Source organism: Suncus etruscus, chromosome 5, assembly GCF_024139225.1.
Source record: "Suncus etruscus isolate mSunEtr1 chromosome 5, mSunEtr1.pri.cur, whole genome shotgun sequence".
Lineage (NCBI taxonomy): Eukaryota > Metazoa > Chordata > Mammalia > Eulipotyphla > Soricidae > Suncus > Suncus etruscus.
Genome location: NC_064852.1, coordinates 66,004,292 through 66,015,561, shown reverse-complemented (window position 1 = coordinate 66,015,561; position 11,270 = coordinate 66,004,292). Strand labels below are relative to the sequence as shown.

The 11,270-nt window shown below is 39.3% G+C and overlaps 1 pseudogene; it reads left to right on the top strand.

The window, feature by feature from the left end:
• Positions 1–284: 284 nt before the first annotated feature.
• LOC126008600 (neuroepithelial cell-transforming gene 1 protein-like) lies at positions 285–10,526 on the top strand (annotated as a pseudogene).
• The last annotated feature ends 744 nt before the right edge of the window (positions 10,527–11,270 follow it).

The window sequence follows — 11,270 nt, the reverse complement described above, 5'->3', positions numbered from 1 at the left end:
AACTGAGATGCTTCTGCACCTCAAAGGAAATAGTGCCCAGGATACAAGAGTCACCCACTGAGTGGGAGAAACTATTCACCCAATACCCATCAGATAAGGGGCTAATCTCCAAAATATACAAGGCACTGACAGAACTTTACAAGAAAAAAACATCTAATCCCATCAAAAAATGGGGAGAAGAAATGAACAGACACTTTGACAAAGAAGAAATACAAATGGCCAAAAGACACATGAAAAAATGCTCCACATCACTAATCATCAGGGAGATGCAAATCAAAACAACGATGAGCTACCACCTCACACCCCAGCGAATGGCACAAATTACAAAGAACGAGAATAAACAGTGTTGGCAGGGATGTGGAGAGAAAGGAACTCTTATCCACTGCTGGTGGGAATGCCGTCTAATTCAACCTTTATGGAAAGCAATATGGAGATTCCTCCAAAAACTGGAAATCGAGCTCCCATACAATCCAGCTATACCACTCCTAGGAATATACCCTAGGATCATAAAAATACAATACAAAAACCCCTTCGTTACACCTATATTTATTGCAGTACTATTTACCATAGCAAGACTATGGAAACAACCCATATGCCCTTCAACAGACGAATGGCTAAAGAAACTGTGGTACATATACACAATGGAATATTATGCAGCTGTCAGGAGAGATGAAGTCATGAAATTTTCCTATACATGGATGTACACGGAATCTATTATGCTGAGTGAAATAAGTCAGAGAGAGAAAAACGCAGAATGGTCTCACTCATCTATGGGTTTTAAGAAAAATGAAAGACATTCTTGAAATAATAATTTTCAGACACAAAAGAGAAAAGAGCTGGAAGTTCCATCTCACCTCAGGAAGCTCATCACAAATAGTGATGAGTTTAGTTAGAGAAATAACTACATTTTGAACTGTCCTAATAATGAGAATGTATGAGGGAAATGTACTGTTTAGAGTACAGGCGGGGGTCGGGTGGGAAGGAGGGAAACTTAGGACATTGGTGACGGGAATGTTGCACTGGTGATGGGTGGTGTTCTTTACATGACTGAAACCCAAACACAATCATGTATGTAATCAAGGTGTTTAAATAAAAAAAAAGTGATATGTATGGTACACTCTCAGTAACAATAGTGCAAACCATAGTGTCGAACAGGAAAACAGGAAGAGAAAGTGTGTGTGTGTTTGAGTATCCAAAAGAGTGTGTGTGTGTGTGTCTGTGTGTGTGTGTGTGTCTGTGTGTGTGTGTGTGTGTGTGTGTGTGTGTGTGTGTGATTGTTTGAGTATCCGCAAAGAGCTCCCAGAATGAGAAATTGATTCCCATCCTCTTGTCCCTTTTGGGAGGAGATCTTGGTCATATTTATCCGTGCAAATAATCCACACAGCCAGGAGGGTTAAGGGGTAAAAGGTTTGGAGAAGAGAGTCCTTTGTCAGCCTCCTGCTAGCTCCAAAACACACCTTGAGCCAGCCAGCCAACTTTGGCAAAAGACCCCGTAAAACCTCGCTCCCAAACTATTTATTAGGCTCTCAACAGCGCCTCCATCTGGAACGTCGAGGTGAAACAATGGGCAAAGAATAATATGGAAATATTTTCATATACAACACTAGCCTATTGGTCAAAGAATCTATGCTTGTCCCAGTTCTATGATGTCTTCTTTAGCATATATTTTAACAAAATTTATTAATGCTTTTAATCTTTTAACTACTATAAATTGTTAATATAGTTTCAAGTCAGGTTCTGTGTGGCTTTGGCTATTTGGGTGTTTCACGATTCCATACAAACTTTGTTATTTACTGGTTTAAGTTTTTGAAGAAGAATTTAATTGGAATTTTTGGGGAATTTCATTAAATCTATATAATATATCTGGTGAGATATTTATTTTGAAATGTTACTTTTGAGCTCTATTAACATGATACATTTTTTTCAATTCCCAAAAAAAAGAAAAGAAAAGTTATATCTGGGGCCAGAGAGATAGCATGGAGGTAAGGCATTTGTCTTGCAATCAGAAGGTCGGTGGTTCAAATCCCAGCATCCCATATGGTCCCCTGAGCCTGCCAGGAGCGATTTCTGAGCATAGAGCCAGGAGTAACCCCTGAGCACTGCCAGGTGTGACCCAAAAACAAAAACAAAAAAACAAAAAGTTATATCCATCTCATTGCTAATTATAGTTTTATTTTCATAAAATAAATAAAACAACTATTGTGCTCATGTTGGGTAAATATGTAGTATTTTTACACAATGAAATACTATTCAATTTACTTTAAAAAAGATAAAATATAATCAATTTGCAGCAAATGCAAGAAGTTCTAAGAAAGTCCTATGAAAAAGACAATTCTTGGATGATTTCACCCATGTGTATAATATAAGAAAATTAAACTGATGAATAAAAAAAGATGAATCAAAACAAAATAAAAGCAAGCCAGAGAATAATGACAATAGAACTAAGATTTCCTAATAGAAAGAGATGGGGAATAAGAGGGAAAGAATGCAGTGTGTATGAGCTTTGAGGCATTTGGGGGGAATTAATTTGTTTTTGAGGATGAGAAAAGGGTATGGGAACTGATGGAAATGGTTTAGCAGAAGAAGAACCTGTCTTACAAGTCTGAGGCTGCAAACCAATCTTGAACACTGCCCACCTGTGTCAAGCCCCATCATGGCATGTGTTGCTAGCAGCCTATACTGTCTGCTTTGCTGTCTGATTCCCTATGAAAGCACTGCTCTGCAGCTTAAAAGCTGTGTGAACACCAGCCAGGAGTTTGATCCCATTTGCACTAAAAGTTAGAAACCCCCACAAGCACTAAGACCAAAATGTTCTTAGCACTACTTCTAAACTGTGAGATCCCCAGTGAGCAAATGGGCCAAAACCACAGCTAACGGGGTGCAGAGCCTGGTGAGCACTGCAATGATGTGGGAGCAACATAACCAGATGAGTGATCCTTGGTGATAACAATACCTCCTCCACCCCACACAAAACATGTGTTAGTATCAATCTCTGGTGGTCATCACAACAGGAACATCAGCAGAAGGAAGAAAATGGGAAAATTAATATTTCTTTTTTTGTTTGTTTTGTATTTTTTGTTTTTGTTTTTTGGGGGGTCACATCTGGCAGTGCTCAGGCGTTACTCCTGGCCCCATGCTCAGAAATTGCTCCTGGCAGGCTCAGGGGACCGTATGGGATGCCAGGATTCAAACCAATGACCTTCTGCATGAAAGGCAAACGCCTTACCTCCATGTTATCTCTCTGGTCCCAGGAAATTAATATTTCTATTAACTACCAAACATTTTTGTTTGTTTTTGATCCACACACAACAATGAATATAAGTTCTTTGCCTAAGAAAAGATTATAAAGATTTTTTTTCAAAATATACCTCCCCTGTTTCCCCTGCTTTCGGTTCGGGGGCTTATTCTGACTTTGTATTCAGGGATCACTCCTAGCCAGGCTTGTAAGACAATATATGGTATAAGGTAATGAAGCCTAGCCAGCCATGTGTAAGACAAGCACTTTGTCCACTATTACTCAAACATTTTTTTTATTCCTACTTTTTTTCTGACAAATCTCCATATTGCTTTCCATATAGGTGAACCAATTAATATGTCACTAACAATGAATGAGTTTCTCACCACAACTCTGCCAACACTGAAAATTCCTAACATTTTTATATATGATACTAACGTTCATGTGAGATGATATCTCATTGTTATTTGATTTGCATTTCCCTATCATAAGTGTCCATAAAATTTTTCATATTCTTGTTGGCCATTTATATGTATTCTTTGGGGAAGTGTCTATTAATCTCCATTCTCCATTTTTTGCAGTGAAAGGGTTTGTTGGATTTGGGATTTGTTGTTGATGGTGAGCTTTTATATATATATAAGTTTATATATATACATATATATACATCTTTATTTAAGCACCATGATTACAAACATGTTTGTAGATGGGTTTCAGTTATAAGAAAGAACATCCCTCTTTACTAGTGCAACCTTCCCACCACCAATGCCCCCCATCTCCCTTCTCCACCCTCTGCCAGTATTCAAGACAGGCATTCTATTTTTTTCACTCACTACTATTGTCATGATAGTTGTTAGTGTAGTATTTCCTAACTGTACCCACCACTCTTTGTGGTTAGCTTCATATTGTGGGCCGGTCCTTCCAGCCCTCATATGTCTCTGGGAATTATTACAGTACTGTCTTTCATTTCTCTTAAGTCCCACAGATGAGTGGGACTATTCTGTGTCTATGCCTCTCTATTTCTTCTCCCATTTGAAACAGTCCCATCAAGAAAAAAGTAGAATGACATATTCAGACAAGCTTCTTTAAGGACTTAGAACAATCAGTTGTAAAGTTCGTGTGGAGCCATAAGAGATCTAGGATAGCCAAATCAATGCTAAAAAATAAAAACTGGGATGCATCTCATTACTTAATTTGCAGCTCTACTACAAAGCCATAGTGATCAAAACAGCATGGTATTGAAACAAAGACAGATTTTCAGAACAATGGGTCAGAATAGACTTTCTAGAGACAAATCCCCAAGCATACGGATGGTCAACTAATCTTTGACAAAGGAGCCAAGAATATGAAATGGAACAAAGACAGTCTCTTCAACAAATGGTGTTGGAACAATTGGATAACTATATGTAAGAATTTAAAAATTATCCATATCTCACACCTTACATAAAAGTCCATTAAAATTAGATTAAAGATCTTGAGTTCAGACCTGATTTCATAAAATTCATTGAGAAAAACAGGCAGAACACTCCAGAGTTGTAATTCAAAGAAGTCTTTGATGATAGGATGCCAATGTAAAAGTTATAGCATCAAACTTAAATAAATGGGACTACACCAAACTAAAAAGTATCTTTCTGGCAAAAGAAACATGAACTAAAATTAGATGGCAACTAAGTAGGAGAGAATTTTTTGCACTCAACTCATCAAACAAAGGGTTTCTAGGATTTCTAGGATATACAAAGTACTCACAAAGGTTAATTCCACAAAACTCAAAAACCCCATTGAAAAAATGAGAGGAGATGAACACACTTTTCAGAGGAGGACCAATAGATGGCCAAAAAACACATGAAAAAATGTTTATCATAACTTATCCTTAGAGAAATCCAAATCAAGACAACAATGAAGTACCATCTTATACCTGTGAGGATGGCACATATCAAAAATACCGTGAACAATCTCTGTTGACAAGGATGTGGTGAGAAAGGAACTCTCCTCCCTTGCTGGAGGGAATGCTGCCTGATCCAACTCCTATGGAAAACAGTATGGAGGGTTCTCACTATACTCAATGTGAGCTGCCATATTACCCAGCAATCCCCCTTTTGGGTATCTATCCCCAGGACAGAAAAACATTCATCCAAAAGAATGTATGCACACTACTAATCATTGCACCACTCAGTACAATAGCTAAGACTTGGAATCAAACTAGATACTCAACAACATAAGTGGATCGTGAAAGTGTGGTACATATAGACAATGGAATACTACATAGCTGTAAGGAATGAGGCCACCATGCAATTTGCAGCAACATGGATGGAACTTGAAGAAATTTTGCTAAATAAAATAAGCCAGAAAAAGAAAGATAAATACAGAATGATATCACTTATATATGGTATTTAGAAGAACTGCAGGAAGCAATATGGTGGTCTAATTGGTAGCTTTCCTGAACACCATCAGCCCTAGAGAAGAGAAGCAAGGAGAAGAGAAGCAATTGAGTGGAAGAGGAGAAACACAAAAACTTGTATTCTCTTCTATACTTCAAGGAGACCTTCAGCAACAAATATAACTATTTAGATTGAGCAAGTGTCCAATAAACTTTTCTTTATAGATGCTTATAATAATATTCTGATGCTTTTATCCACAGAAACAGGTGCAGAATATACTTTGATACCATGGACTCCCACTACAGTGCTTTCTATAAGGAGTTTTAATGCCTTAATTTTATTATGTCTATAATAACTTATTGATCTTTTTGTCCATAGTAGTGGTACTTGGAGATATAAGGTGGCCACCCTTGTTCAACATTGCAATGTTATACTATATTAAACTTAGAAGACAATGCTCAAAATATAATATCTTGAAAAAATTCTAATCTACTAATTTTCTACTTGATTTTGCCTTTTTAACATAATTTAATGTTTATGTCCAAAGATAGCAATGGAATATGCAACTGCATGCCAAAAACTCCTGTTACAAAGCTCATTCATTAAGTATATTATTGTAATTTGTTTTCAATTTCAGGTAGTTTACCATTATATCTTAAAGTAATGTTCATGATTTTAGTTTGCTTTTAGAAAAGGAAGCTGAATGCTCAAGACCCTCTAGACGATTTTTCATAGAATAGACTCATAGTGTTCATAACCGTATGACTTAGTTTTCTAGACTTGAAAATCACGATTGTTTTTAAGAATGCTCTATACACAATCTAACCCATGAAGCCTTTCTTCGGTTAAGTTTATCCTCTCCAAAGATGATTGGCCTTGAAAATGGAAAACTTTTACATCAAACTTGCTAGCTTGAGTTTTTTGGTTTTTGTTTAAGTTTTTTTACCCATTCCACTTGGGTCAGCTTTTCAACCCAGTGTCTGTTTGTGTGTGTGCAGGTGTGTATGTGTTGGTCACCCCAATGTTTGTATATGGACCCCTAATGTCCATCTGTAATATACAGATGTATGTAATTCCTATGTTGTATGTTTCCTTCCCCCTGTTATATATAACCCCTCCTCCCCTCCCACTTACCACCTTACAAATTCTTTTCTAGCTTTTCATGCTTTCACCCCAGATCTGTTATTTCCTCCAGGGGTCTCAAATTCAATTTACCTGGGGGCCACAGGAGGCAAAGTCGGGGTGACCCTTGAGTGCAAAGTCAGTAGTAAGCCTTGAACATTGGGGGGTGTGACCCAAACAACTAAAACTTGGATAATATTCTTCCAGCCTTTGATTTTGAGTCTATGTTTGTTCTGACTATTCAGATGTGTTTCTTGTAGGCAGCAGAAGGTTGGATTCATCTTTTTGACCCATTTTGCCACTCTGTGTCTTTTAATTGGTGAATTTAGTCCATTGACATTGAGGGAGATGATTGTCATTGGATTTAATGTCATTTTTGTAGATAAGTTTGCTGTGTTTGTTGGTCTCTCTTGTCTTAAAGTAGACCTGTCAATTTTTCCTTTAAGGCTGGTTTATCATCTGTGAAGTTTCTGAACTGTTGTTTATCCGTGAAGCTATGTATCCTTCCTTCAAACCTGAATGTGAGTCGGGCTTCTTGGTGAGTATTCTTGGTGAGGCATTCATTTCATTCAGTCTTGTCACAATATCCCACCACTCTCTTCTGGCCTTGAGAGTTTCTTGTGACTTGTCTGCTGTAAGTCTTAAGGATACTCCTTTGAATTTCATTTCCTTTTTGATCTTGCTTCTTTCAGTATTCTATCTCTATCTGTGGGATTTGTCATTGTAATGAGGATGTGTCTTGGGGTGTTTTTCTTTGGGTCTCTTTTAGCTGGTACCCTTAGGGCATGCAGGATTTGATTGCATGTAGTCTTTAACTCTGGGAATATCTCTTTGATGGATCTCCTTCCTGGGCCTCTGGAACTCCAATGATTCTTATGTTGTTTCTGTTGAGTTTATCAAAGATTTCTATTTTCATCTGTTTGCATTCCTTGAGTATTTTTTCCATTGCCTGATCGTTTGTCTTAAGGTTCTTTTCCAATTTCTTCTGTTGTGTTGAGTTTTTTTTTGCATCTCATCTTCCAGCACATTGATTCTGTCCTCAGCTGCTGTTACCCTGCTGGCGAGGCCATCCACTGAATTTTTCATTTCAGCTACCGCGTTTTTCAGATTTGTTATTTCAGTTCGGAGTTTTCTGATTTCTGTCTTTGTGCTCTGTTCAGATTGATCTAAGCTTTTTTTTTTTCAGTTCTATGAACATCTGCCATATTTCTATTCTAAACTCTTTATCTGAGAGGTTAAAGATGGTTGGAATTTTTTGGGTCGTCCGAGCTATTATCTTCATTGTCTGTGCATGGTGTTTGCCTGCAAGGTTTCCCTATTGTCACGCTTGTAGTGTGATTTTTTTCTGCATGTTGTTGTGGGGTTCATTGGTTAGAAAGAGTGCGTAGCTGCAAAGCGAAGGGGCCGTGCTCTTCTGCGGCCTCTAGATGACAGTTTTTTTTTTTGGGGGGGGGGGGGGCTGCACTTCCTAGGCCTCTGAGGAGAGCTTCAAGTATTCAGGAAATACAGACAAGCAAAGAGTTCCCTTCAAGTCCTCAGGGTCATCCAAGGCACAGCAGGAGGGCGGAGCCAGCCAAGAACTCTCTGTAGCATGGAGGATTGCAGGCAGGAACCCTGATGAAATCCAGTCTCAGGCGGCTGGAAACACCATGACCCAAGATGGCTTCTGCACCCTTCTGACACCCAGCAGAAACCAGCAGGAATCAGTGTCTGTACGTCCTGACCCACCTCTGAAGCAGGCAGGATCACCGGCAGGAACCCTGATGAAATCCAGTCTCAGGCAGCTGGAAACCGCATGCTAGGGTCACATCCTTGGCGAATCTGATCTCTCCAGTAAGAAATGGAGCTGTGGGGGTGGGGTGGGATGGAGGGAAATTTGGGATATTGGTGGCAGGAATGTTGCACTGGTGAAGAAGGGTGTTCTTTATATGATTGAAACCTTATCACAATCATTTATGTAATCAAGATATTCAAATAAAGAGAAAAAAAAAACAATGAGAATATATGAGGGAAATAGAAAGCCTATCTAGAGTACAGGTAGGGATGGGGAGGGGAGGAGGGATATTTGGGTCATTGGTGATGAGAATGTTACACTGGTGATGGAGAGGTGTCATCTGATATGACTGAAACACAACCACAATCATGTTTGTAACCAAGGTGTTTAAATAAACAATATTAATAAATAAAAAAGAAAAGAAAAGAAAAAAAAGAAAGAGATGGAGCTGTCAGATGCTTTGGTCAGACATTTCTTGGTGACACCAGGTCTTCAGCTTCTGCCCAGAAGCTGTCAAGCAGGTCTATAGTGCCAATGCCACCCAGGAGGAGAAACAGCACTCTGGTCAGAGATGCTGGGTGTCAGCATGAAGGAGTCTCTGACAGCCTGAGAAATCAAGCTTCAAGAGGCAATATTGAGATGTTTCGAGGGGAACAGGATTTAATTGAAGACCTCAAGCTTGCAAGAAAGGCCTACCATGACCCCATGTTAAAGCAGTCAATCATGTCCGAAGAGAAGCTCACGCATCTGTTTGGTGATCTAGATGCTTACATACTGCTGCATGAACATTTGTTGGCAAGAATAGGAGAAGCAACCAAGCCTAGTGGGACAGTGGAACAGATTGAACACATTCTTGTGAACTGGTTGCCAGGCTTAAATGCCTACAAAGGCTACTGTAGTAACCAGCTGGCAGCCAAAGCTCTTCTTGATCAAAAGAAACAGGACCCAAGAGTCCAAGACTTCCTCCAGAGATGCCTGGAGTCTCCCTTCAGTCGTAAACTGGATTTTTGGAGCTTCCTAGATATTCCTCGGATTCGACTAGTCAAATACCCGTTGCTGTTAAGAGAAATTCTGAAGCATACTACAAATGACCACCCTGATGTTCAGCTTCTGGAGGAAGCTATAATAATAGTACAAGGAGTTCTTTCTGACATCAACCTAAAGAAAGGCGAATCAGAATGTCAGTATTACATTGACAAATTGGAGTATCTGGATGAAAAGCAAAAGGATACTAGAATTGAAGCAAGCAAAGTGTTACTTTGCCGTGGAGAACTAAAGAATAAAAACGGACATAAACTTTATATTTTTCTGTTTCAAGACATCTTTTGTCTTACTTGGCCTGTTACTTTGAACGAGTGTCACTATTACCAGGTGTACCGGCAGCCCATCCCAATGCAAGAGCTGGTCTTGGAGGACTTACAGGATGGAGATGTGAGGATGGGTGACTCCTTTCGGGGTGCTTTCAGCAACTCTGACAAAGCTAAGAATATATTCAGAGTGCGCTGCCAAGACTTCTCCCCAGCCAGTCACACACAATGCAAGCCAACGATGTGTTCCATAAGCAACCGTGGCTGCACTACCTCCGGGCTGCCATGGCCCCCACACAGCAGGCTTACAGCCCCAGCAAACCGCAGGGTCTGCCTGAGCTCCATGAGGAAGGGGAAGAGAACAATCCCTGTGCTGGCGCCACCGTGGCTGAGAGGAGGGTTTCCACCCAGCCTGACGCTGGCACCAGTGCACAGTGCAACTCCCCACTGTTGGCTGCAGACACCCCACGGCCAGCAAGAGCCCAGCGGTACCCTGGCCAACACCCGAAAAGCACGGGACAAGACCCACTTAGGTGGCAAGCGGAAGGAGACTCTAGTGTAGACGAGTGGGAAGGCTCAGTGGAGAGAGTGGATAAATGTCCAGTTGGCTTCTCGTTGCTGTGAGCATGGCAGAATCCTGGGGCTCACCGCTGCTGGGTATGGGTGGGTCCTTCCCTTTCTTCAGTGGCAGCTAAAAAATATGTTCCGGTTACTGCTAAATGCACGGTGGGTGGGTTGTTTGTTTGATTTCATTTTTTAGGTATGTTCTAAGATTATTTAGAAGATGCAAGCCTCATATTTTTAATCAAATGAAACATTATAAAATGGGTTTTCTCATTTTGCACTCATCGTGACTTCTCAGTACCCACCAATTGTGACACAGTATCAGCCAAAACTTAAAATGTTGCAAGTACTGGAATTTTTCCAGTGTTTGTCGAACCTGGCATTTAGCATTTGAAATTTCACCATTGGCCTCTAAAATCTACATGGACTATCTGTAATATTTCTAAATTTACACTGAACCATAAGTTCATTGAAAAAAATACTATGAAACTTAATAGATTTTCATTTCATCAACTGGAATGCTATGTACAGTTGTTTTTCACTGCACATTCCTGTTTCTCATGAATATATCCTTCCAATTATTTAATTTTTATTGTAAAGTAGTTTTTAGTATTTCTTTTTATTTTTTTTACTTTGATGCCTTTTCAAATTGGCATGTCTTTAAAGTATTTCTGTTCCTTACTTAAAAAGGTGTGTGTGTGTATATATATATACACATATACATATGTATATACATATATACATATATATGTGTGTGTTAAATCCTATTAACTTTACCAAGTGAATCCAAGTCATATTGTTTTGAGCCAATTAAGCAGCTATAGTTTTTTTGTTTTGTTTTGTTTTTTAGCAGCTATAGTTTTTTGAAAGTAGTATTTTGGATTCGTTAAATG